The sequence below is a fragment of the Cavia porcellus genome, unplaced genomic scaffold (genome assembly GCF_034190915.1).
Source record: "Cavia porcellus strain 051 isolate PalLab524CR breed Dunkin Hartley unplaced genomic scaffold, mCavPor4.1 scaffold_2, whole genome shotgun sequence".
NCBI classification, from domain to species: Eukaryota; Metazoa; Chordata; class Mammalia; order Rodentia; family Caviidae; genus Cavia; species Cavia porcellus.
Window position 1 is genome coordinate 133,795,330 of NW_026947485.1, and position 24,417 is coordinate 133,819,746.

Consider the following 24,417-nt stretch of genomic DNA (forward strand, 5'->3'; position numbering starts at 1 on the left):
GCCTCCTGTGGGAGGCTATATCTGGGTCTCCCTTTAGAAGGTCGAACAGGGGTTTGAGATCTGAATTTGGTATATGTAAATATGGCCTAATCCAATTAATGTCTCCCAATAGCTTTTGCATGTCATTTAGGGTCCTAACGCCATCCGTCTTAATGGTGACCTTCTGTATAAGTCTGGAGGCGACACTGAGGTCCACACCTGTTGACCCAGGGGTGGCCCTTGTTGAAGGCTGCCACCCTGAGCTGTCCTGTCTCTGGGGCGGGGGCCCGCCTTTGAAGGGGGCCCCCTCTGGCCGTTTTTTGGCTCTCTAGCATCTTGTCCACAAATACGGTTGCCCTGAGCATCAAAGACCGACCTACACTCCTCAGCTTTGTGTGATCCCTTCTTGCATCGCCCACAAACATATGGTTTTTTATTCCTAGGGCGAGGCCTAGCATCTGCATTGTTTGGGCAGTGACGTTTAATGTGTCCTGGCTCCCCGCAGGCAAAACACCCTTTAGCCTTACATTCCCCTTCTAACCCGCGAGGTCCCCTCTGCTGTACAGCCGCGGCCAGGAGAGCAGCCACTCCCGAGTTGGAGAGCGGCCCCCCTATCTCTCTGTATATCCTAATCCAGGCATTGAGGTCCTTGTTCTTATGAGGAGCTATCGCTGCCTTGCATTCCTTTGTACACTGTTCGAAAATCAGCTGCCTTACCAGCGGTCGAGCCACTCCCGGATCAGAAAATATCTTATCGGCAGCATCTTGCATTCGGGCCACAAAGTCAACAAATGGCTCTGTGGTACCCTGAATTATTTTTGAAAGACACAAGGAGGCTGTTTCAGCACCACTTACTTGCTTCCAGGCGCGGAGTCCTATGGCATTGATTTGCTCATAGACAGCGCCGGGGAACTGGGTCTGGTCATCAGCGTGCCGACCTTCTCCCATAAGCATTTCCTTGTTCCACCCCCGGTTTCCTCGATTGGCGTTTTTCTCAGCCTGCTCGGCAGAGAACTCTGCATACCAGGCTCGCCAATCCAGGTAACTGCCCGAGGGCAGACAGGCCTTTGCCAGCTGAATCCAGTCCGCGGGGGTGAGGGGCCCAGAAGACAGATTCTCCAGCATGGCAATGGTGTAAGGCGCAGTCGGCCCAAAGGTTGTAACTGCATTTTTAAGTTCTCTAATCTGCTTTATCTCAAAAGGCTCCCATACATTGCGTCCCTGGCCCATAGCTACTTGTACAGGAAATATCTCGTAGGGGCCACTATCTATCCCAGGTGGATGTACCTCATGAGACAAGCGTCCCCCCTGCCAAAGCCGCCTGTAAAAATACCGACCTGCCGGCGGCGGAGCATAAGACAGCGGCCGTGATTGGGCGGAAAATGGGGGCCCGTGCATCACTTCCTGTTCTGGCGAAGAGGAAGGGAGCTCCCGGGCGGCCGCCCCGCGGCGAGGGATCGCCTCCGGAAACGGCCCCCAAGGTGGGGCGGAAGGCTTCGCCTCCCTCTCGCGCCGGGGAGCGCTCAGGAGCTCTCTACTCCTCCGCAGACCAGGTTGAGCAGAGTGCAATTCGCGGGGCAACGCTGGAAAAGAACCCTGCGACTCCTTATTGAGCGATTTAGGCTCCTGACAGCTGGTCTCTTTGGCCTCCTTGCCATTCAACTTTCCCTCGTCCTCGGAGTCAGACGACTCCGAGGCTAGAGCCCCGTCCTCCTCCTTAGCATCCTTGTTCCCCTTGACAGACACCTCTCGGGAGCTCCCTGACTGGGCCTGCTCAGATACCCTGCATACTTTTGTAAGCTCTTGAGAGCTTTCTCTACAACCACCCTCGCTCTTAGTGCCGCTACCTAGCATGTTTCCCATTTTTTAATATGTTACTCACCGCGTGAGGCCCAAGGAATCCGCCACTTACGCGTGAGCCTGAGGGGAGTCTAAAAGCCCTGTAGGTGCGCGCCACCCAGAGCCCAGGCTTATCCCCAACTCACCTGTCTCGCAGCTCTGTACTGGAGCGTTGTCCACTTCCACGTCGCGGGGGTGATCAGTCCCCGTACGGGCCACCAAATGTCGATGTCCGCTCCCGGCCGGCAGGAAGGACACACGACATAGTCTGGTAGTGGACAACCTTTTTTTTTTATTCTTCTTCTCCGTACAGCCTGCCCTGGGTTCTCCCAGCTGAAGCCTCCTTTGGTCCGCTCTCCGCGGCTCCTCTTGTGCTTCAGTCTGCCCCGAAGCCTCTATCGGTCCGCTCTCCGCAGCTCCTTTTGGGCTTTTACTTCCGGGCTTTTATCTGGCTTCTTCTTCCGCCCAGGGGTGGCACCGGTATATATACGGGTACAGTGTCCAATCATGTTAAAGTAAGCAAGGCAAGCTGATTGGCTAACATCATCAGTTGCCAGGCAGACTATATTGTTGAGCGGGTTGTTTACGCGGTAAGCAGGAAACTAACATATTCGATGGGAGGGGTAATCTACCTTAGGCCTCACTCTTTACTACAGGCCTCACGTCCGCCAAGTGAGGCGACCGGGCTCGGGGCTGCGGCTCCCAACACCTTGGTTTTAAATTGCAGGGGGGCAATTTGCTATTTACCTAAGTGGTTCTGAACCTTTTTTCTCCTGGACTTGATCTCTAATTTCCTTTATCTATTAAAGCCTGGACTTGATCTCTCATTTCCTTTACCTACTAAAGCCTGGACTTGATCTCTAATCTCCTTTATCTATTAAAGCCTGTCTTTCCAACCTATCCACAAATACTGATCTAGTTGCCCTTATTACTCTTTGGTTCTCTGTCACATAGAGCATTGCTTTCTCATATTTGAGTCTCAGTCCATGTTCTCTTTTTCATATTAATTATATTTCCTAAAAATAGCATCTTGGTGGACCCTACCTCCTGATCTATTCTATGTGTGGTTCTTTTTTTTTTTTTTAAATTTAGTGTATCAAGGCCATCTATATTAGAGATTATAATCAACCTTCTCTGTCTCATTTCTGTTGTGCTCTTTTTTTGCCACTAGTTGTCTGCTTGTCTTTTTCATTATGTTTTCTTCCCCATTCATTGAGGCCTCTCTGCCACTGTTCCTGGAATCCTAGTACTTTTCTCTCTCTCTAGAGTATCCTGCAGTATTCTCTGTAGAGCTGGATTGGTGGTTGTGAATTTCCCAAGTTCCTGTTTGTTTTGGAAGCATCTTATTTCTCCATTAATTTCTAGAGACAGATTTTCAGGGAATAGCAATCTGGGCTGGAGGTTATTTTCTTTCAGGGCTTGGAATATTTTGCTCCAGGTTTTTCTTGACTTGATAATTTGTGTCCAGAAGTCTGCTGTGATTCTGATGGGCCTTCCTTTATAGGTGATCTGTTTCTTGTCTTTAACAGCTTTTAATATTCTGTGCTTATATTGAATTTCTGGGATCTTTATTATATGCTTGGGTGTAGCTCTGTTTTGGTTGTAGGTGGCTGGAGTTCTGTATGCCTCATACACCAGAATATCATTTCCTTTTCCTATGTTTGGGAAGTTCTCCTTAATTATTTCTGTGAATAGCCTTTGTAGTTCCTTTGTTTGTAACCCTGCTTCTTCATTCACATTCTTTATTCTCAAGTTGTAGATCCTCTTGTCATCTTCTAGCCTTTTTTATTGTTACTGCTTGTTTCCTTGTTATTTTAAAAAAAGTTTTTCCTTTCATAATCCCACATTGTAAACTTGTCTTCCAGTTTGGGTAATCTATCCTTAGTTTCTTTCAAGCAGTTTTGCCATTTTTCCATAGAGTTTTTAATTTCCTGGTAATCTCTTTGAATCTGCTTCATGTGTTCTATATTTTTTTTATATTGTTCATCATTTGGTTCTCTCCTTTCTTTGAGTGCCTCTATTCTTATGTCTGTGTCTTCTTGAGGGGTGCTTAGTACCTCTTTTATTAATCTTCTTATATCTTGCTTTACTTGGCTAAATATTTCCTTTTTGAACTCATCTATGAGATCCTGAAAATATCTCTTTATGTCAACTGGTTTTGTGTCTGATATTACATGTTTGCTGTCCTCATTCTCCTTTTTATTTACCTGACCTGGGTCAGTGTTCTCAGGGTTGGGACCTGGGGACTTATTTTTGTTACTTCCTCTTCCCATGTTTTTTGTTTCTTCCAGGAGGCCCAGTTTCTTTCTTTGTTGGTTACAATTCTGGAGCATGCTGGTTAGGTGACCCTTCCCACTGCAGTATGCTAGTGAGTTGCAAACAGGGGCAGTGTATGCTGGCCTCTCTCCTCCAGGTCAGTCAACCTGCTGAGGCCTTCACTACATTAGTGTGTGCTGTGCTGTAGGGAACTGGTTTCGGATTGGGTCTCAGCCAGGTCATGTGACCTAGGCCAAACCCGTTTGGGAAGGGAACAACTGACTGAAGTCACTGTTGCCCCTTGTTCCTGCCAGTCCTGTCTGGTCCCAGAATGTCATCTGTTGGAGCCCCCTTCTCTGTGCAATGGTTTTATTCCCGTCACTCACCACAGGTCGGTGCAGGTTTCCTGCTAGCTCAGCTCTCCTTTTGGCTTGCTGACTCCTGTCCTCAGTGCAAGTGCGTTTCCAGTAAGTTGAAGCGGTGGGATTTCAGACGACTTGGTAAGTCACCATTGCTTGGATTTGGGTGCTGCAGCCAGAGTAATGAACCGTCAGCTGTCCCAATAGTAGCCCCAGGACTGTATGTTTGTTTGGTTCTCCTCACCTTAGTTTCTTCTTGGGACGAGAGAATTCATCTCCCTCTCTTTGGGACTCCCCATGTTGTATTTGAGGTTTTAGTTTAGAAAATACAATTCTTACATTTTTTAAAAATTTAGGATAAAAAAGACACAGAAAAGAAAAAAAAAAGCAATACAGACAGATGAACAACAAGAAGAAACCAAATATAATAACAGTATCGGTTTACAAAACAAGATGATAGGAATTTGACAATTATTGTAGTATTGCATATTGTTACCTTCAAGAGGGCTGCTTAGATTAACAGATATACACATGTAAAATGAATCTAAACATATGAATATTAACTGTTCTTTTCCAATAACTAATACAATTAGTAGTATAGCTATCATTTTAGTTATCATATATAGATATATCTTTTTCCTTTTTTCTTCCTTACCTCCTTTTCTTTATTCCAATTATTTTTCATCTTTGAAGAATTTTTTACCCTTACACAGTATTTGTTTTGAAAAAACTCATATGTTGAAAAAAAGACACAATAACAGAGCTTTCAGTGATACAGCTTGCAGTGATATGCATACCAAAGGTTCACCACCACTGCTTAATCAATGGCAAAGTGGTAACACAAAATAGCATTGCAACAAAACCAATAGGATGTAGTGCTCTCCAAAAATAGAGAAAAGTAACCTTGGTACCATCATCTCTGGAAGTAATTGGTATAATAACTGCTTCACTTTTTAAAGGTTACATACTATATGTCAGCCTCAGAATTTGGATCTGAACTTCACTTTAATAGTTTCAAAACTGCTTAGACACTCAGGGAAGGTCCATCAAGCCATTGGGAGTTAGTGGGAATATGCTTAGGACATCAGCTCACATAGTAACAAATTGATCAATCATATAAATAGGGCACTAATTTGTATCACATGCTAGAATAGAAATTAAGCCTGTAATTAGAATCATGGTAAAATCTAGAAATTGCTCCACAGATATTTTGAAAAGCTACACAGTACCATAGAAAATACAATTATTATGCTAGAACAACAATAATTAGAAAGAACTCCATTTACTGCTTTAAGTCAGCAAAAAATAATAGGAAATTGACACGCTAGTAGGGCTAATACACAACTTGCCCAAAGCTTCTGAAAGCAATGAATTAAAATTTGCTCACCTCTTTTTTTTCTTTTTATCTTGTCTCATTTTCACTATTTAGCTAATGCCACTATAAGAAAGTCAATGGAGGAGAAGGAAATAAAAAGGAAGTCAAATAAAGAGCAAAAGGACAAATCTATTCCTATTTAGACATACAGACTTTCAAATAAAGGCTATGTTCCACAAACCTGCATAGCTCATCTCAAAATTATTAAACTTTTCAAAATTTTAAGACATCTCATTATAATTATAATGCACATCAAATATAAAAAATGAAATCAAGATGAAGGTATGTGTGCAACAGATTGTTAATGCAACAGTTTACAATCCTTGCCTGCTGGTCTACTCATTTAAAAGGGCATTCAAAACATTCAAGATCCTGGAGCAAACTAAGGATGACAGATTCTTCCTTGAGGTTTATCTAATGTAATGTAGCCAGAAGCTAAGACTACATCTCACCTCATTTGCTGACTCTTGCCTATTCACAGCTATCGCCTGAGCAGAACATCTGACATAGCAGTGGCTGAAAATAAGGCCATGCTAAGCTGCTCCTAGAATGTGAAGCGTGAGGCTATTAGCTGTGAATGCATAATAGATGAGATGAGCTGTTTGAGATGCCATCCAAGCAAGTATTTCCAAGTGCAGCTCTGGGAGGTTTGGAGTTGCTAGGGTGTAGGATCAAGGAGGTATAGCTGAAGAGTGTGAGAGTGGAGGGGCCTCAGTCAGCCGCACTGTACGCCAGGCAGGGGAAGATGTTAACAGACACGGAGGTTTGCTGAGAGTTTGCAAAGGAGGAGGTCAGACTTCCTGTGTATCTCCATTGTAGGAGCGAAGCATCCTACTAAGCACACAGCATTTGGACTGTACATGTGTACCTCTCTCGAGTATGTATTTTGGCTGTTCCAGCTCAAGAGCTCGTCAAGCAGGCATCTTAGTTTGACCTTGTAAAAGGCAAAAAAAGTCCTTAATTTTCACTATGGAATTTTTTTGTCAGGCAGACAAGTAATAGATCCTCTCTTCCCCACCTTCAAATATATTATGTGAGTAATTCAACAAAATTTATTGAACATGTAATTTATGTTTGGGTTTCAGGTCTTTATTCCTCAATGAAGCCACAAACATAGTTTCTGCCTTCATGGAGCTTATAAAATATTCTTATATACTAGTATTTATAAAAAGAAACTTTGACATGGTGTTTATTCGTTTAGACTCTTGCAATTTATTGGTCACCACAATTTGGATTAGTTGGTGGGCATTTGTTAAAAAAAATAAATTTCTATTCCAGCACTCTGGGAGACTGAGGCAGGAAGACTCCAAGAGGATACCAGCCTGGGAAATATAGCAATGCAGTATTTAACCAGACCCTTGCACCCATGCGTACACACACACACACACACACACACACACACACACACTCTGGAGGAGCTGGTAGACAAAAGATTCTTAATATTCCTTACTATAATGTTACTCAAGTGGTTGCACAAAGCAAAGACATTGCATGCATAGGCAGCTGGTCACCTGTTTCTGTACCTGCTTCTTCATACTCAAAGCAATATTTTCAGACGTGGTCATGATACAAGATCTCAACAAAAGTATGTAGAACAATTAAAAATTTCCATGTTGCTATAGGATTAGAGATGGGTACTGGACCATATATGTCTTATACAAAGTTAAACGAATGAAAATAAATTACATCTTACCTGGTCTCATTAGGTTAAAAATGCATATTATTTTTTCATACAGATAACCAAAGAAGAAATGCAACTTTAAAGGAATTTATTTAAAAATCTTTGAGTATAACTCCAGATCTTTTATGTTTAAATTCATATTTTTTTATTTCAAATGTGTTTCAAATTAATTTCCATTTTATAAGCAGATCAAAGAGTCAAATGTTAATTAAATATTGAGCCAACTATCTTGAATTAAACTACAAAGATAATGAAAATTTCTTAGGAAAACAAATTAGTTTCAGTAGTAGTTGGTTTTAGAATCCTCATATCAACTCAAAACATCAAAAATAAAAATCCATGATATTAAAAATAATTACGTACATCCCTATAGCCTCTCAACTTTGTGAGTAGCAATTTTATAATTCGATAGTGTATGTGTTTAAAACTTTTTAAAAATTTTAACTACCAGTGTCAAATATTTTATTAAGAAGCATCTAGAACAACATATTTTGATTCTGCAGCTGATGCTAAAGAAAGCTTTCACTTATGTATGCAGGGACTGAGCTAATTGAGTTATCTATCTACAGTGCTGTGAAGGCTGAGTTTTAGAATCTTGAAACGCTGCTTGCTTTAGGGCTTGGGCATTCACGTCTGTAACTTCTATTTTAACTGCAGATCCCAATTCAGATTGTCCTTAGGGCAATCACGCCTGTGATTTGAGGATTCTGCACCATGGTCCGCGGCACATCTTCCTTGCTTTCTGTTCCCTATTAGAATTCTATTAAATAATGAGAATTGCAAATGCATGTTGTTATTTTCCACACATTTCTTAAGTTATAATAGAGCAACAGTATGATAAGGTAATGTGAACTTTATTTTAGGAATATAACAAAATATTGCACATCTGTGAACAGAAGTTTTTGTGTTTATAATTTACCTGCAGTGTTTTACTTGAGGGAGTATTGATTAGAGTTCTCTAAAGGAACATATTCGATAGAATATATATTCAGTTGCACAAGGGGATTTGTCAGATCAGCTTAAGGAATCAGAGGCAGAAGAGTCCATAGTGCTGAGAGCTGGAGAGTCTCAAGCTACACAGACCGAGAAGCTGAAAGCTGCAGAAGGAGAGGGAGCCAGGATGCAGCAACAATCTGAGTCCAAGGCCTGTAAGCTCCCTGGAGTTCCTGGTGTGAGTCAGTGTGGGAAAGCTGAAGAAACTGGAATCAAACATCTACAGGCAATGGCAGGAAAAGGTGCCAATGTTCAAGGAGAAAGAAGGTTCCAAAAGTACAGTGGACTTCCTCTTTTGTGCCCTTACATTCTACCCAGGCCACAGTCCATTGGATGGTGCCCTGAGCAAGAAGGATGGGGGCTCATTATGCTGGCCTGCACCCTGGCTGTCTCTGGGACTGCCCCACCGACACAGCCTCTAATGAATGCCAGATGTTTGCTGAGGTGGAGGACAAGGCGGGAAGTAGGAAGGATGTGAAGAATGATGTTGAGGCCGGGTGTGGTGGCTTATGCAGGCAGAAAGACTGCAAGTTCAAAGCCTGCCTAGGTGAGGTAATGAGGCTCCAACTATTATGATTTAGATCTTAAATGTCCCTCAGAAGCTCATGCATTGAAAGCTTGACCCCCAGTTGATAGTGCTATTGGGAAGTGTAGAAATTTAGAGTGGGGCATCCTAGCTGGGAGATATCAGTCACATCAGGACGTGGGGACAGGACTTCAAAGGGTGTATTTGTGCTTAGTCTCTTCCCTCTTCTCTCTCCTTCCCAATGTAATGAGGACCAGCTTTGCTCCATCATCCACTCCCTGCCATCACGTTCTACCTTGCAAAGGTCCCAAAATGACAGGGTCAGTGATCAAAACCTCTAAAGTGGGGAGCCAAAATGAATGTTCCTTCTTTTGAGTTGATTTTCTCAGATATTTTGTCACAGTGATAGAAAACTAGCATACCACTTTAAGAAAAAAACAAGAAAAAGAGAGAGAGAGAGAGAGAGAGAGAGAGAGAGAGAGAGAGAGAGAGAGAGAGAAAAGAAAATAAAAAGAAATAAAGAAAAGAAAAAAGAAAGAAAGAAGGCAGGGCTGTGGGAGAGCTCCTGCTGCTACTTCTATCCTGATCAGCCCCACTGAGGTGCTGTAAGGTGCAGATTCCTTCACTTTCAAGGTTGCGCTGACCTTCAGTGGATGAAATTCAGTTTGAGTATCCCAAAAGCAGCACTGGAGGCAAGACTGCAGATTCATGAGGTGATATCAGTATTCAAAACTGAGGAAGTAGAGAATGTAGACAGGAAGGCAAGACCATGTGGGTTGTGTTATTGATGTTGTCACCTTAGATCACATATGCTTGCCCCATAACTCCACCAGGAACAGATGAATCCTGCCCATCCAGTCCTTTGCTGCTTGAGCTTTTCCCTGGGCTCACTGTTTCCTTCTGTCTTCCCAGTTTTGCTTGTGAGTGAGTTTCATGCTCTCTGTCAATGATAGAGAAGATTATGGGGATTGGTAAGAATCTGGAAATGCCAGGTGGCTGAACTCGGTCCGTTTTGTGGTTTAAAAGGAGGTGTGACCCCGCCCAAGAGGTATCTGCAAAGCATTTCATTGAAGAAATTGTGATTTTCAAACTGATGCCTCTAAGAGAGGTAACTTTGTTACATATACATTATCACTGAAAGATGCATCTATTTTCTATACAGACATGTCCTTCTTTATAGTAGAGCAGCATCCCATCATGTAAAAATGCCACATTTTCTGTGACCATTCGTCTGTTGATGGACAGATGGGTCTTATTTGAGACTTAGCTTTTATAAACTATACTGCACCTTGAGATATAATGTTAGGTGAAATAATAGAACACACAGCTTACACAGCGCATGGTTTTTCTTATATGAGAAGTCCAAACCATGAATAAATAGCAAAATAAAAGGTAGATAATAGGAAAGATGGGGAGAGATCTTTTCAAATGGGAAAGGCTTCAAGAGATGGACAGGGGGAGAGTGAAAGGGGAAAAGAGGATGAAAAAAGACATGAGGGTGTGTTATGTATGTGTAACACCTCCCCCCAAAGAATGTAACCAATAGATATAATAAGAACATAATAAAAAACCAAAAATAAAAAGAGGGTAGTGGTTTTTAGTCTATTTTCCTTTGGAGGTTTGTGAAGGGCAGGGCAAAGGAACTTCTCTAGATCTTCAGCCTCACACCTTAACTCAACCAAATGAGTTTGGTCTAAGTTTATCTTCTGTCTTGTTTGAGCTTCTGAAATGAGCTTCTGTTCTGAAGCTAAGAAAGTTTAATAACCACAAAATTTGATGATTAAGGTTAAATTTGGACTACAAGCCTGAGCTCCCTCAGTAAGCAATACAGGAACACTGGACAAGTTATTTAACCCTTTGATTTTGCATTATGTGACATTAACTTGCCTCATAAGTTTGGGGTGAGGATAATTTAGGAAAATGCATACAAAGTGCTTAGCACTGGGCTGAGCAATGAGTTAATGCTGCAGTAACATGACTGGAAGCCTGGAGCAAAGATGGAAAATGAAAGGTTTAGGAATCTGGGGAGCACAGCATTAAGGAAAGGAAAAGAGCAATTGAACCTGTGCTAGTAGAAGCTGTACTTTGCCTGGGAATGACAGAGAGTACGTTGTCTAAGTATTATGGATAATGAAGAAATTTAAGTTCAAGAAAGTCAATGGCCATACTTTATAAACTTTAAAAAATGTACAGCCTTTTAATAACACTTGAACTGAATTTAATAGTATTTGAATTTAGTAATACTTTAGTACTAATTGAATTCAATTGCCATCTTTAAATGATAGAATTATTTTAAAGATCTGTACATTTCTTTGGGCAGCTACGTTTATAGCCAGTAGAAAGAACTTGTATTGGTGTTGGTTTATAGTTACACAGTCATTTGTGATATTTATTAAATCTTTCTTGGTTTTGAAACATAGTTAGCATACCCACTTCCATATAATGTCAGTTCTATTCTCAACTGAATCAAATTGGAGGATAATTTGGCATTATATATGCACAAAATCATCTAGAAACAGTGGTTAAGGAAAGACATTATTTTTTGAATATCAAAATAAGAGCTGAATATTCAATGTTGGCTTACAATTTTTATTCTTCTAACTTTGTCTTTGAGCACCCCTTTTATTTTTCATAAATTGGGGTTATATCCATAATTTCTATTTCTCAACTTCCCTGTATTGACTATTTTGTGTTTATTTTATGAAGAACTATTATATCTTTTATGTATTACATCCATTAAATTTAAAGGAAATTATTAAATGTATCACTTGAAAATTATATAATGCATATAAAATCAATTGAGTTATAGAACATATTTTCATTAAATGTAATAAATCACATATAATAAGTGATTTATTCCTGCCTTAAAAAATAGTTTTATAAATATTGAAGGCCTGGTTTGCTATTATATCAGAGCTCCTCATTCTTTAACACTATCATGAAATTTCATTATGCATTTTAGTACTACATATATGTATCTTAATTTTTTCACTACTTAAAAACATACATTATCTTAATGCATCATGATACATAGTAGATGTTATTTTACCCATGCTTAAAAATGAAAATAATATAAGATAAAATAAACAAACTCAAAACCACATTGATATTATGTAACAAAAACTCCCTTGAACCTAAACCTTTCTGACTTCTGACAAACACTTGTGTTACACATCTCTAAAAGAAAAAAGATTAAATTTGAAAACCACACTCAGCACTTTTTAGATCATTCCACAACTGACATTACGATTAAACAGATATCCTCTTTATTTCTTGCAGGCCCTGCTGACCTCTTGTTTGTATTATGAGAAATCACTGATTACTTGATAGGTCAATTTTTTTAATTTGAAGAGAATAAAACCAAATGAAATAAAACAGAATAGAGTCAATCAAAACAAAACACTGAACATGGTACATGATACTAAAACAAATACAAGGAAATCAATAATGTCTACCAGAGTGCCTCTTGTTATCTTCAAAAGAACTGCCCATACTTTCATAATACAACCAAACAAAATAGTACAGAATAAAACCAATAAAAACAAAACAATGAAAGCAGTACAGGACTGAAAACAAGATAACAGTAAAAGCACAGTGGGTGCCCTAATGCATCTTGTTATCTTCAGAGTGGTTGCCTATACCATCTGTCATGATATGATCAAACAAAACAAAAATAGAATAAAATCAGTCCAAACAAAACGAAAGCGACATAAGCCCTCAGAATAAGTCAATCATGACTACCATAATGTAATTTGTTATCTTTGAAATAGCTGTCCTTGCCATGAAATACAATAAAATTAGATAACCTGAAACAGAATAAAACCAAACTAAAGAGAACAATGAAAACAGTATGAGTTTTAAATGATGATAATTGATTGACAATGGCCACTGCCTTCCTTTTTACACACTTCCTCCCCTTTCATCTTCACGGTATGTGTTGTGCTTTATTGATCCCACTAACCCCTTTAGTTTTTATCCTAGGGAGACAACATGATATTCACCCATGTGATTCTGAATCATTTCTTCTTTGAGCATGATCTCAAGTTGTATTCATTTACCTACAAGACCATTTATACCTGAGTAGCTTTCCATTGTACCAAAGTGCCAGTCTGCAGCTGATAGGCAAGCTACCTCCACGTCTTTCTGGTTCCCTCTCCCTTGTTCTCGCTCCTTTGACTTTTAGACTATGAATCCCCTTTGGGGTTAAATGTGTTTCTTGTATAAAGTATATTGATAGTCTCTTGATCCAACCTGCCTATGTTTCTTTTTGAAGTGAACTGAGGCCATCTGTATGAGTGATTATGGCCAGCATGCTCTGCCGTATCTCTGCCATGCTATTTTCCTGCTGTTGACTGCCTGCTTTTCTCCTCCATTCAATTGTCTGCCCCTCTCAGGAATTCCCCCTCTGCAACTGTTACTGGAACCACAGTCTTTTTTTCTCTCTCTAGAATGTCTTTCAGTATTCTTTGCAGAGTTGATTCACTGGTCATGAATTTCTTCAGCTGTTCTTTTCATGGGAGTATTTTGTTTCTCCATTAATTTTGAAAGATAGCTTTTCAGGGTGCATCAATCTGGTTGCAGTTTATTTTCTTTCAGGGCTTGGAATACTTCACTCCAAGCTCTTCTTGATTTGAGGTTTGTGTGGAGAAGTCTGTCATGGTTCTGATAGGATTTTCTTTATAGGTGATCTGTTTCTTTTCTCTAACAGCTTTTAATATTCTGTTCTCATATTGAATTTCTGGGATCTTGATTATTACATGTCTGGGTGTGATTTATTTTGGTTATGGCTTGCTGGAGTTCTGTATACCTCACTTACCTGAATGTCACTTCCTTTTCCTATGCTTGCGAAGTTTCTGATATTATTTCTGTAAGTAGACTTTTAATGTCATTTGTGTTGACCCTAGTTTTTTCACTGACACCTATTATTCTTAAATTATGTTTCTTTTGGCTGTCTTCCAGCCATTGAATTGTTACTTCTTGATTTCTTGTTATTTTAAAGAGATCTTTCCTTTAGCTATTGCAAGCTGCAAACCTGTATTCAAGGTCTGAAAGTCTGTTTTTAGTGTCTTTCATGCAGTTTTGCCAGTTTGTGATGGAATTTTTAATTTCCTGGATATCTCTTTGAATCTGTTTCGTGTATTCTATATCATTTTATGTTGTTCATTCAATGTTTCCCACATTTTCCTGTGTTCCTCTATTCTTCCATCTATGTCTTATTTAGAGGTACTTAGCAATTTTTTAAATTCTGTTTTTGATTTCTTCTTTTACCTGAGATAGTATTTCTGTTCTAATTTCTTTTGTAGCCTCATGAAATTATTTCTTTACTACAGTTGCCATTAAGTCAGAAACTTCAGGTGTACAATTCCTGATCTCTTCCGTGTTTACATCTCCTGGACCAGCTCTGCTTGGGTTGGAGGTCAGAGTCTGCCTTTTGCTTCTTCATCTTGACATATTCCTGGTTTCTTTCAGACAAGTGGGTAGGGGATCCCAGGCACTTCCCATATTGTCTATAATTTCTCTGAAGTGAGACTGTTTGGTTCTCCTGACTACCATTTGATGTACTGGTGCAGGGCTGTCTGTTGCTTTTCGCAGCCTGCCTTGGCTCACCAATGGCTGGTAGAGTGCATTTAGGGGTGGGGCTGGCTGCTGCCTCCTAGCTGGTTACCAGAGGGGATCTTCGATGATGGCTACCAGAGTACGTGTTGGGGGTGGGACTTTGTGTTGCCTCTGACCAAGCTAGTTACTAGCAGACAGCCCCAACCATTGCCATTGAAGTGAACATGAAGGCGGGGATGGCCACTGCCTCCAAACCCAGCTGGTTACCACTGGGGAGCCCTGGCGATGGCTGCTGGAGTGCAAGACTCAGCCCAAGCATTTTCCACCAGTCTGATCCCATGTAGGAGTTGCTGGAGGGACCCCACTGCAGTTCTGGTTCAGGGCTTCTCTGGCCTGGCTGTAAACTGGCTCCCAGACAGTCACTCTCTCCTGTGGGAGGAGTGAGCCCTCTGTACTCACTGCCAGCCAGTGCAGTCCTCTGCATCGGCTGCTCCCTTCCATCAGAAGCTTCCAGACTCACCAGCCACCACTGTCACTGTGACCGCGTGTCCCCAGGTTCCAACAGCTCCTCTCACACATGGGTCTGGCTCTGGGTGAAGGCATCACCAGCTATTATTTTATTCTTTATTTAAATTTTTCTTTTTTACTGGGGGCTTCCCTTCTCACTTTAGATTCTTCCTGGGTCCAGAGGACCCACTGTCTTCCTTCTTGTATTCTCCAGAATGCTGTATTCCAGCATCTGGACTGTTTCTGTCAGAGAGGCCATTTACTCTGTTGCTTACTGTTCTGCCATCTCCCTGGTGACCTGATAGGTCAGTTTGGGGACAAGTTTTACATTGAAATATCCTAAGCATTTATTCATTATGTGATCATTTGGAAGGAGCCTCCTGCATCAGAATCTGTGTGACTGCCAGGAATGTAGAGATAAAAGATGTATCACCTGCTCTGCAGAATTTCATAGGAAGGTGAGGGACATAGATCAGAAAGGAACTAGACTGTTATACAGTAGGTGGCAAATCCATTAATAGAAAGATGCATGACTGTGGGATATAAACAAGGATTAGACAGCCTATGAAAAACTATTTTCCAAAGGCAGTAATAGCGTAATGTAGGTGATTCAGCACTGTCTAGTTGAGGGGATATATGATCTCCTGAGGTGCAATAATTCATGTCATTTCTCTTGGCTGTTCCCAAGGGTATTGACGGGAGGCACTCACTAGCCACCCACTAGAACACTTAGTACGTCTATCACAAGAGAGTGACGTAGGGTCGGCAGGCTTTACTTCTGCTTGCCCAAATTTTCCTGGTATGAATTATGGGAGATGCTGGCAGTCTCTTATTGTTGATTTCCTTCTTTCTACCTTCTCACTTTCTCCATCTTACTGGCTAAGTCCTACTTTTCATGACTAATACAACTTTCTTTTCCCTTTCCAGCCAGAAATACTGTCACCTGGCCTCTTGCAGAAAAGTGTTTTGGCTTACTGTCATTCTCTCTCTCTCTCTCTCTCTCTCTCTCTCTCTCTCTCTCTCTCTCCCTCTCTCTCTCTCTCTCCACATATATATTTGTGATACTGGAACCATGTTTTGCCTCAAGTTCCTCTAACCATATCCCTCTTCAGAGTTTCTTCACTTTCCAGTGGTCCACTCAATTATGAATAAATCAACGGGTAAACCTATTTGTGAGATCAGAACCTTTGTAACATGGTCACTTCCAAATATCTCATTTCTGAACAGTGCTACATTGACAGCCAACCCTTAAATGCATGGTATTTGGGGGGACATTTTAGATTCAAATTGTAGCAAGTATAAGGTTTTCATTTTAGTGCATGTGTGCGTGGCTGTTGGATTGGGAAATAAGCCTTATACTTTCATGAAGCTAGTATCATTGTATTAGGATACTATCTGATTATAATACTATGGAGATAATTTTCAAACACATTTCTAAAATTTATTTTTTAATTAGTGCATGATAGTAAAATCAAAGAGTGGTGTTCATTTTAGGGAATTAGTACATGAGTAAAATGCATCTTGATCATTTCCAGGTCCTTTATTCACCCCTTCCTTTCCTCCACATCCCACCATTCCACTTCTCCAAGTAAATGGAATTTTATTTATTTATTTGTGTTATCATAAGCCATTTTAACAACCTTAGAATAGTGTTGACACTATCTTTGCAAAACTTATGATTTTTATTTGATTAAAAGAAATAGTCTAATGTTTTGTAGGAATTCTATGCAACGACTATACAAGTAGCTGCTTCTATAATGGAGGGCAGCCAGGAAATATACACTTAAATTTAAATTTCTGATATCCTTCAATCATCCTGTATCTTTTTTTCTCGATATTTCCTTCAGTTATATTATCTGGAATTACTCTCTGCCATAAAGAAATATACATTCTGCAAAGAGAAGTGTAAAAGCATTTAATATACTGTTTTTTTTAATTTTGATTTTTCTCTGACCTGCATTGCATTTCCATATTTTCTGTTTTTAATAAACAAATAGTTTGTTGTTTTGATTGCTGGAGCAGGGCATAGGCAATGGCCAGTGGGTACTCTGGCATGGGTATTAATAGTAACTGAGTAGAGACCCAGATGTACTAATGTTAAAAACTAAACAATATGATTTATTATTCCCTTGTAGGCAGCACAACCATAAAGGAGTGTGGATAATCAAATACAAGTAATATAAACACATACTTTATTCTTTTGTTGCAAGATATAATTTTAGCACACATCATAAATTGCAAGTTTTATTTGAAAAGTTTGACCTAATTACTTCTAAAGGTTTTTCTTTAAATCCCCTTGTTACCTTTCTAATTACACAAATATAAGAAGGCTGTATTGAAATGTGCTTTCTGGGTAAAAAGTAATGTTTAATGTTCACTTAATCCCTGTGAGGCATTTTTTCCCTTTCAGTTTACATGGCCTAATAATAAATAATCTGTCTTGATTTTGTGTACTAGTAGCTAATTGAAGGATGAATGGCCTCCATAAAAAGGTGATACCTATTATCCATATGAATGGCTGTTTTTAGTTATAATATACACAAATAAAGAAAAAAGCAGATCCTTAAGGAAAACAAATTTATATTCTAGAAATTTTGTCTTGATGTAATACTGTTAGAACCACAATTTTTATTGTGTGATCCAGAAAGAAGGACATTGTCTTATTATCTTCTGTCTACAGAAAAATAGTTACATGAAACCATGATACTTCTATAAGAAAGCTAATCACCTGTTTTTTTTTGAATATGGATAAGAATGTTTTTCCGGGTCAGAAACCCTTTTCTCTTGGAATATTTCAGAAAACTCCAATAGAATCCCTGCTGGAAATCAAGGTATTTTTTTTTTCCTATTATGTTTTTGATTTTCTTTCTTTTCAAAAAAAAAAAAAAAATGAATCCAGCATTCCTGTGGAAAACAGAAGGTGGCACTCTTCCTTCTGTCTTGTGATATTTTCCACTCGAGTGTTTATTTTCATTCTTTTCTGTGAAGACTCAGAGCAGCACTCTGTTGATGAAGTTTCTTTTCTTTTTTCTGAGGTTAATGACCACTTTTCACTTATCAAAAGGCAGGGACACATTTCATGAACTGTGCTGTTGAATGAAAGGCACCAACTGCCATTGGTAATTCAATAGTAAACAGCAAATTAAAATTTGATAAGGTCTTTACAGTTTATTTGCTGATGTGAGCAACTTGTCACCTCAGAGATTTTCTCCTCCTTCATTTAATAGGCATAGGGAATAAAAAATCTCTAATATGAGATCTCTTGGAAAGATTTGCTATTATCACTTCCACATGCTCTAAAATTGGTGGTTGATTAAGTGAGCACATAGTGATGCAATTTGTGACCTTTCACTCAATTCTAAGCTTCAAATTAAATTTCTTTTGAAACTGAAATCTTGTTTTGTTGTCTTGTTCTTGATATCTGATTTAGGCTAGTTTATCTCAATGAAATTGAGATTATTCATAAGATCAATTTGATGGCTCTGCTTTGTATTTATGCTACATTCTTTTCCAGGGAGATGAATGTAGTTACAAATATTCATCAAGTATTGTCTAAATGATGCTACCTAATTAGAATTAATATGCTTCTTTTGTTGAAGGTCATCTCTTGCATTAATAATAAACTTTCAATTAACAATAAACTCTTGGCAAAATTTATATTTTAGGTTTTATGGATATCTAGTAAATTTTCTGTTATACTTTGCTTTGTTATTTTTAGCATATCAGCCTAAAATTAGTACATTTGCATTATAAGTGTTACCTTGTCTGGTAATAATGTAAACTATTAGGATATGTGTGTTGGGGAACTGTTAGTTGTCTAAATTGGACTCAGCTTTAGTTCTGTTTTTAACATTCTGTCTGGCTCCAAGTACAACCCAACTCCTGGTTCTACCTAACATTGCAAAGACAGGCTTTGGAAACCTGCCCCCATTTATGTATGGATCAGTAGGCAGCTGTGTGGTTTCCTAGATTTGTATATGCACCCGGTGCTATTCTATGTTTTATATCCAGGTTGAGGTGATGCTGTTTCATTCATAGCTAAATTCTCTTTAGCTAAAGAATTCAAGATTAAACATTCACCCTTATACAAATATATCTATTATGAAAGCACAATAAAAATGCTTGGCTTTTTATTTTTTCTTATTTATTTATTTTTAAAGGGACTAAAACAGAACAATAACATGAATTAAAATAGCTATCAGAAGATAGGAAATTACCATAGTTACTGTATTGCATATTGTCGTGTTCTAAACAGTTGCTCAGACTGCTGGCTTTAGGCTTGCAAAGTCAATCAAATAATCCAGTTCCTCCAAATCAGCTGGTTGCTCCTGGTGGTGGTGGTGAGGTAGGGGGCTGTTCTTCCCCAGCCTGTACTCTGGCTAGCTCACAGGCGGGGTTGAGCTTCCTTCCTGGTTCTCCCCATTCCTTGCTCAGGGTGGCTCACAGGTAGGGGCTTAGCTTCCTCCTGGTTCTCCCTGGTCCATGTTTTGACAGGCTCACAGGTGTGAGCTTAGCTTCGTTTCTCTTCTTGGCCTTGTATAAGAGCTAGATAAAGATCAATGAAATTTTGTTTTCCCCGGGGAAGTTAAAAATGAGCTACTCAGAAATACACAGATAATTCTTTTTTAGACTAAGACTAAAAGCTCATGACTGATGGAATACGGGAAAGAAAAAATAAGGCATGATTCTATGAACTATGACCAGAACTACTTGGATGTCATGATAGTCATTTGTTTTCCTATCTTAACTTCTATATTGATAAGCTACAAAACGAGAGCTCACACAGAAATCTGTCTATAAATATCTCTTACAGAATCTAACCTTGGAGAATGGTAAGTAAGTATGATTGAATCTTTGAACTGGGAATTTAAGAGTTGCAGAATTAGGTGCCACATTTTGACTTTTCATTATTTTGGACTCTGGACATCCATGTATTTATCATAAGCATAGACTTTTCTCCAATTAGAAGGCCATCATGTTTTGTATGGAATTTGGCAATAATAAGTTTATGCCGTGTAGCTGTGGTCAGGGTATACTTTGCTTGGTCTTACAGCAGTAGCTCTCAGGAATAAGGTCATAAAGCTTAGGAAAGTTTTCTGATATCAACAATTACATACTGTAACAGGGATGAGAAAACTGTTTTTTTAAAGGGCAAGAAAATAAATAAATAAAGGGTCAGAAAGTCAACGTTTTGTTTTTGCAGGGATGAGAGGCAAAATCTAGGATATCACTGCCTCTTGGTATTCCTATAACCATTTACAGTATAATCATTTGAACGAATAAAAACCCTTAACAGAGTATTCAAAAATATGCCGGAGGCCTGGTTTAGTCTACAGGCTCATTCCTTTTATGCTGAATTTCACTGTTATTCTACATTTGTTTCATTTTTAAATAATTCAGGCTAGGATCCCAGTATTTGTTGGGTCAGATACACAAGCACACTAGTATTCTTAGAGCTCTTAACATTTGTTTGGATTATGGAAAAGAACTATAGCTGATTGGATAGTTTAAAGTTCTGGTTTGGTTGATTTGCTTTCAATAATATAGACAAATTTACCCCCAGCAAACATAAAGACAGGTCATCAACAATCAAGCAGCAGTTTGTGTGAACAACCAAGTGACATTCCCGACTATCATGGAAATGTCAAAAGTCCCTCTTAAGACAAGGTGTCATTACAGCAGGTTAGTTTCTGGGATTTTGTAATTTAGTACTTGGGAAAGAACTGAGTTAGTTTAAGTTAAATAAATCTATTCAAAAATAAAATACTACTTATTGAAAAGTGAAATGTGAAATTTGGTGACCAAAAGCCTCTGGAACTGCAAGACAAAATTGAATGACTCCTTGGTCAGTAGTAAACCTTTGGGAATTTCTTCTTAGGTAATTTTCAGGAAAATTTCTGGCAGATGGGTGAAAGGCCTTGTCTAGCAATTGAAACAGTTGTTAGCCCAAAAGGAAATTAGGTCACCCAATCAGACAAACCCATTCTCTTGGGGCTCTGCACAATTGCCTTCCTGCATGGGAGATAATCATCAGGCCACAAGGGTGCTTTTAATGTTTGGCTGACCTCCAGTAGAGTTCAGTGAATTTGGTCTATTACAGTCAGGCAACATCTTTCACTGCTTGTGTGCCATGACTTGTAGGAAAATACCATTCCTTATTGGGAAATTAACTTAGGATCATCAGGGTCTCATTTTCCTTGCAGAATTCCCCTGGCTATGAGCTGTAGATCTGTTGCCTCTTCAAAATGTTGCTAATGCTCACCGTATTAGATCTGTCCATTAGTTTCTGCCTGTGCATATTCATGTATATCTTCAGTACTTCCTTTGTTTCTGTTGTGGGTACCATGTAATTAGTGTTTTCAGTTTTAAATTCCATTGGTAAGACATAGAAATATAAAATTTAGTTCAGGACAAGTGAGGTATAAGTTTAGTAAGTGCTTTCAACAGTGCAAACTACAAGTTTTCCAGATTATAGATCATAATTTTAATTTTAAAAATTGATGAAATAATTTGGTCTGATTATGCTTAATATTTACTTAATTTCTCAGTAAATGTTTCAGATATATTAATTTGACATAAATATATTTTCTTAGTACTTCATTACAAATTATCTTCATGTAATTTTGAGAAATTGATATTCAAATCCTTTGAAATAATTATCTTTATAAATGTTATAAATATTATTTGTATAAATTTTATTTAGGGCCAGTCTCATAAAATTTTACCAAATAATTGACAGCTAGTAAATTATCAATGTTTTATAACAAAATGTTTCCCAGATTAACTATGACATTTCATCATTTCTAAGATGGACACTTTCTTATTCCTTTTGTTATCTTTGGAACTGGTAAGCATTCAACAAGTGATGGCATGATATGGTATAAATAGTAGTACAAAGCAACGTAAATTATAGTACATCTTAAAACTGATGATGTCACAGATCCATTTATGAGTTAATTTGGAAAAAACAAAAAAGTAGAAAAAAATCTTAGGAACGAAAAGGAGCAATCATTATTTGGAAATGTAGAACTCGATTAAACAATACTTTAAGTTAATTCATTCTTAAAATGACTTTATAGTGGCCTATGTTTTGCACTAAACTAGTAAATTAAGGAATATTAAAAAGGCGTATGACACTGTCCCTCATGTTTACGAAATTAGAAATTTTCTCAGAGTTGCAACAAAGAAATATGAAATGGTGAGATATATATTGTGACATACAGATGTGGTTATATATGCATATGTTGTATATATGTACATATGTACAACAAATGCATATATATGTGTCTACGTATGTGTGTGTGTGTGTGTGTGTGTGTGTGTACAGATGTGATGAAGCCATATTTTGAACTAGATTAGGTGAGCCATTGGGAATCACTGTCACCATCACACACTGATAGCTTATTCTAGATCGTAGTAGAAACATGTGAGGCATAAATCACAGTGGATCCTGAAGAAAGGTTAAAATTCACCGTGAATATAGGAATTCGTATGTGAAAAGTGGCATCAAAAAGATCTGAAGCCTGTTCTGGGAGCAAATATTTAAAGTGCTAAGATACAATTGTAGAGTGTTCAAGGCTACTTGTGGTGCCGTGGGCATGAGGCTGGCTGGTTGACTATAGCCAGATGGTAGGGACGCCTTTGTGTCAGAGTAAACAAAGCCCTGAGAAACCTTCAAGGACGTTTGAGTAAGGAGAGGACACTTGATCTTGAAAAAGGCTCCTTTTATCTCTCCCTGTCTGTAGCTATTGTGCTATTTCATCTTTTTGTTAATTTTTTAAAAAGCTTCTATTTACTCTGTAACTCCCTGTCGTTATCTGTTTACTTAACTCCTTATATCTTACAACAAACATTTAAAAACCTTTCCATTCTGCTGGAATGGATCTTTCAAGTCCCTTTATTTTCCAGAGCCTAACATCGTTCTAGGAAGCGCATCACATCATTAATCAGCTCTGTCTCCGTTTTGGCTGGTCTTTAAGTGAATTTTGAGGCAATGCTAGTTTCTAGTTCATATTCTAGCTTTATGATTATTCTGTTTAATCTTATCTCACTTTTTTCTTCCTCTTATGTCCTTGAAACAAGTTTTTCTAGGATAGATTTAACAATCTTTCTTTTTATGTTTGACCTAACCTCTGCATAATGGTTTTGACTAAGTCACCATAGCCTCAAAAATTATCTCCAGCCTTGACTTTTCACACAGAAGTTAGTCTTGTATGGATAAATGTCAGCAGGGACATTAATTTGGATATCTCTTAACATCAACATGCAAAAGAAGGAAATGTTTCAGTCCTTTAAATATTGTGTAACAAAAAGCATCAAACTAGATAGATTACCTTACTTTCCTGTTTCTGCATTTAGTAAAATTCCAATGACACACAGTTTCAATACCTTCTGTCAATTAAATGTCATTGTAAAACTGCACAGCCAAATAATATTTTCTTATAATTTCAAATATTAAAGATAAAGCCAATATATAATTGGCTTTCTTCATCCCAGTCTTATTGCCAAAAAACAAGCATGTATAATCTCAGACCATTAATACTACACGCACGTCTGAATATGTGTTTGTGTGTGTGTGTGTTTATTTGCATGTGTGTGTACACAAACTGTTTAGTTTTATTTTGGGGGCAAATAATTAACAATTTACTTTTTCATTTTTCTTTCACTGTTCATAAAAACAAAGTATCTTATTTTTTAATATTAATATTCCCCAGTCCCTTAAAAAATATCTCTATTTCATGCCAACCCACATGAAATACTTTTTATCTTAGGGATGTCAGTTGGTATCCTGTTCAAAACTTCCATTTTAAAGATGAGAAAACTGAGTTCATAAATTTTTTTGGGCTGTCCAACGTTCTCTTAGTTCTATGTATAAAATCAGGACCTGACACCAGATCATCAGTGTTCTCATTTCTTACCTGTGCCAGAGCTTCTTCATTTGCATCCATATTTGCAGCCCAGGAATACTGAGCTCCCACAGAAGTACGGATACCTTGACAGAGACCTATCTAGTGTACCTCTCCAGTTCGTGTCTTTTCATAGCTGTAGCCTCACATCAAAGTCCAAACAAGAGAATTGCTTTATATAGTCTTACTGACATTCTGAAATTCTGGACTACTTAAAAATAGCTGCACCCATTTTCACCATAATCTCAATATATAAATGGTTCACAATATATATATGTTGTAATGGGAATACTGGATAATAGAGATTTCAATGATTTAATTTACTATGTAATCACATTATTTTGACATTCTTACTTTATTTTCTTTTCCTTTAAATACTGGGAACCCACATTCTTTGCACTAAGCTGTATTGCTAGCCCTCTTTTATTTCTGATTTTGAG

The 24,417-nt window shown here is 38.5% G+C and overlaps 1 long non-coding RNA gene across 1 annotated transcript in view; it reads right to left on the reverse strand.

The window, feature by feature from the left end:
- Window positions 1–19,224: 19,224 nt before the first annotated feature.
- Window positions 19,225–24,417, reverse strand: part of LOC134472911 (uncharacterized) — a 30,013-nt gene continuing 24,820 nt past the window's right edge. Inside the window, exon 3 of the long non-coding RNA XR_010042941.1 lies at window positions 19,225–19,616. This is a non-coding gene — a long non-coding RNA (uncharacterized LOC134472911). The remainder of the gene's footprint in view (window positions 19,617–24,417) is intronic.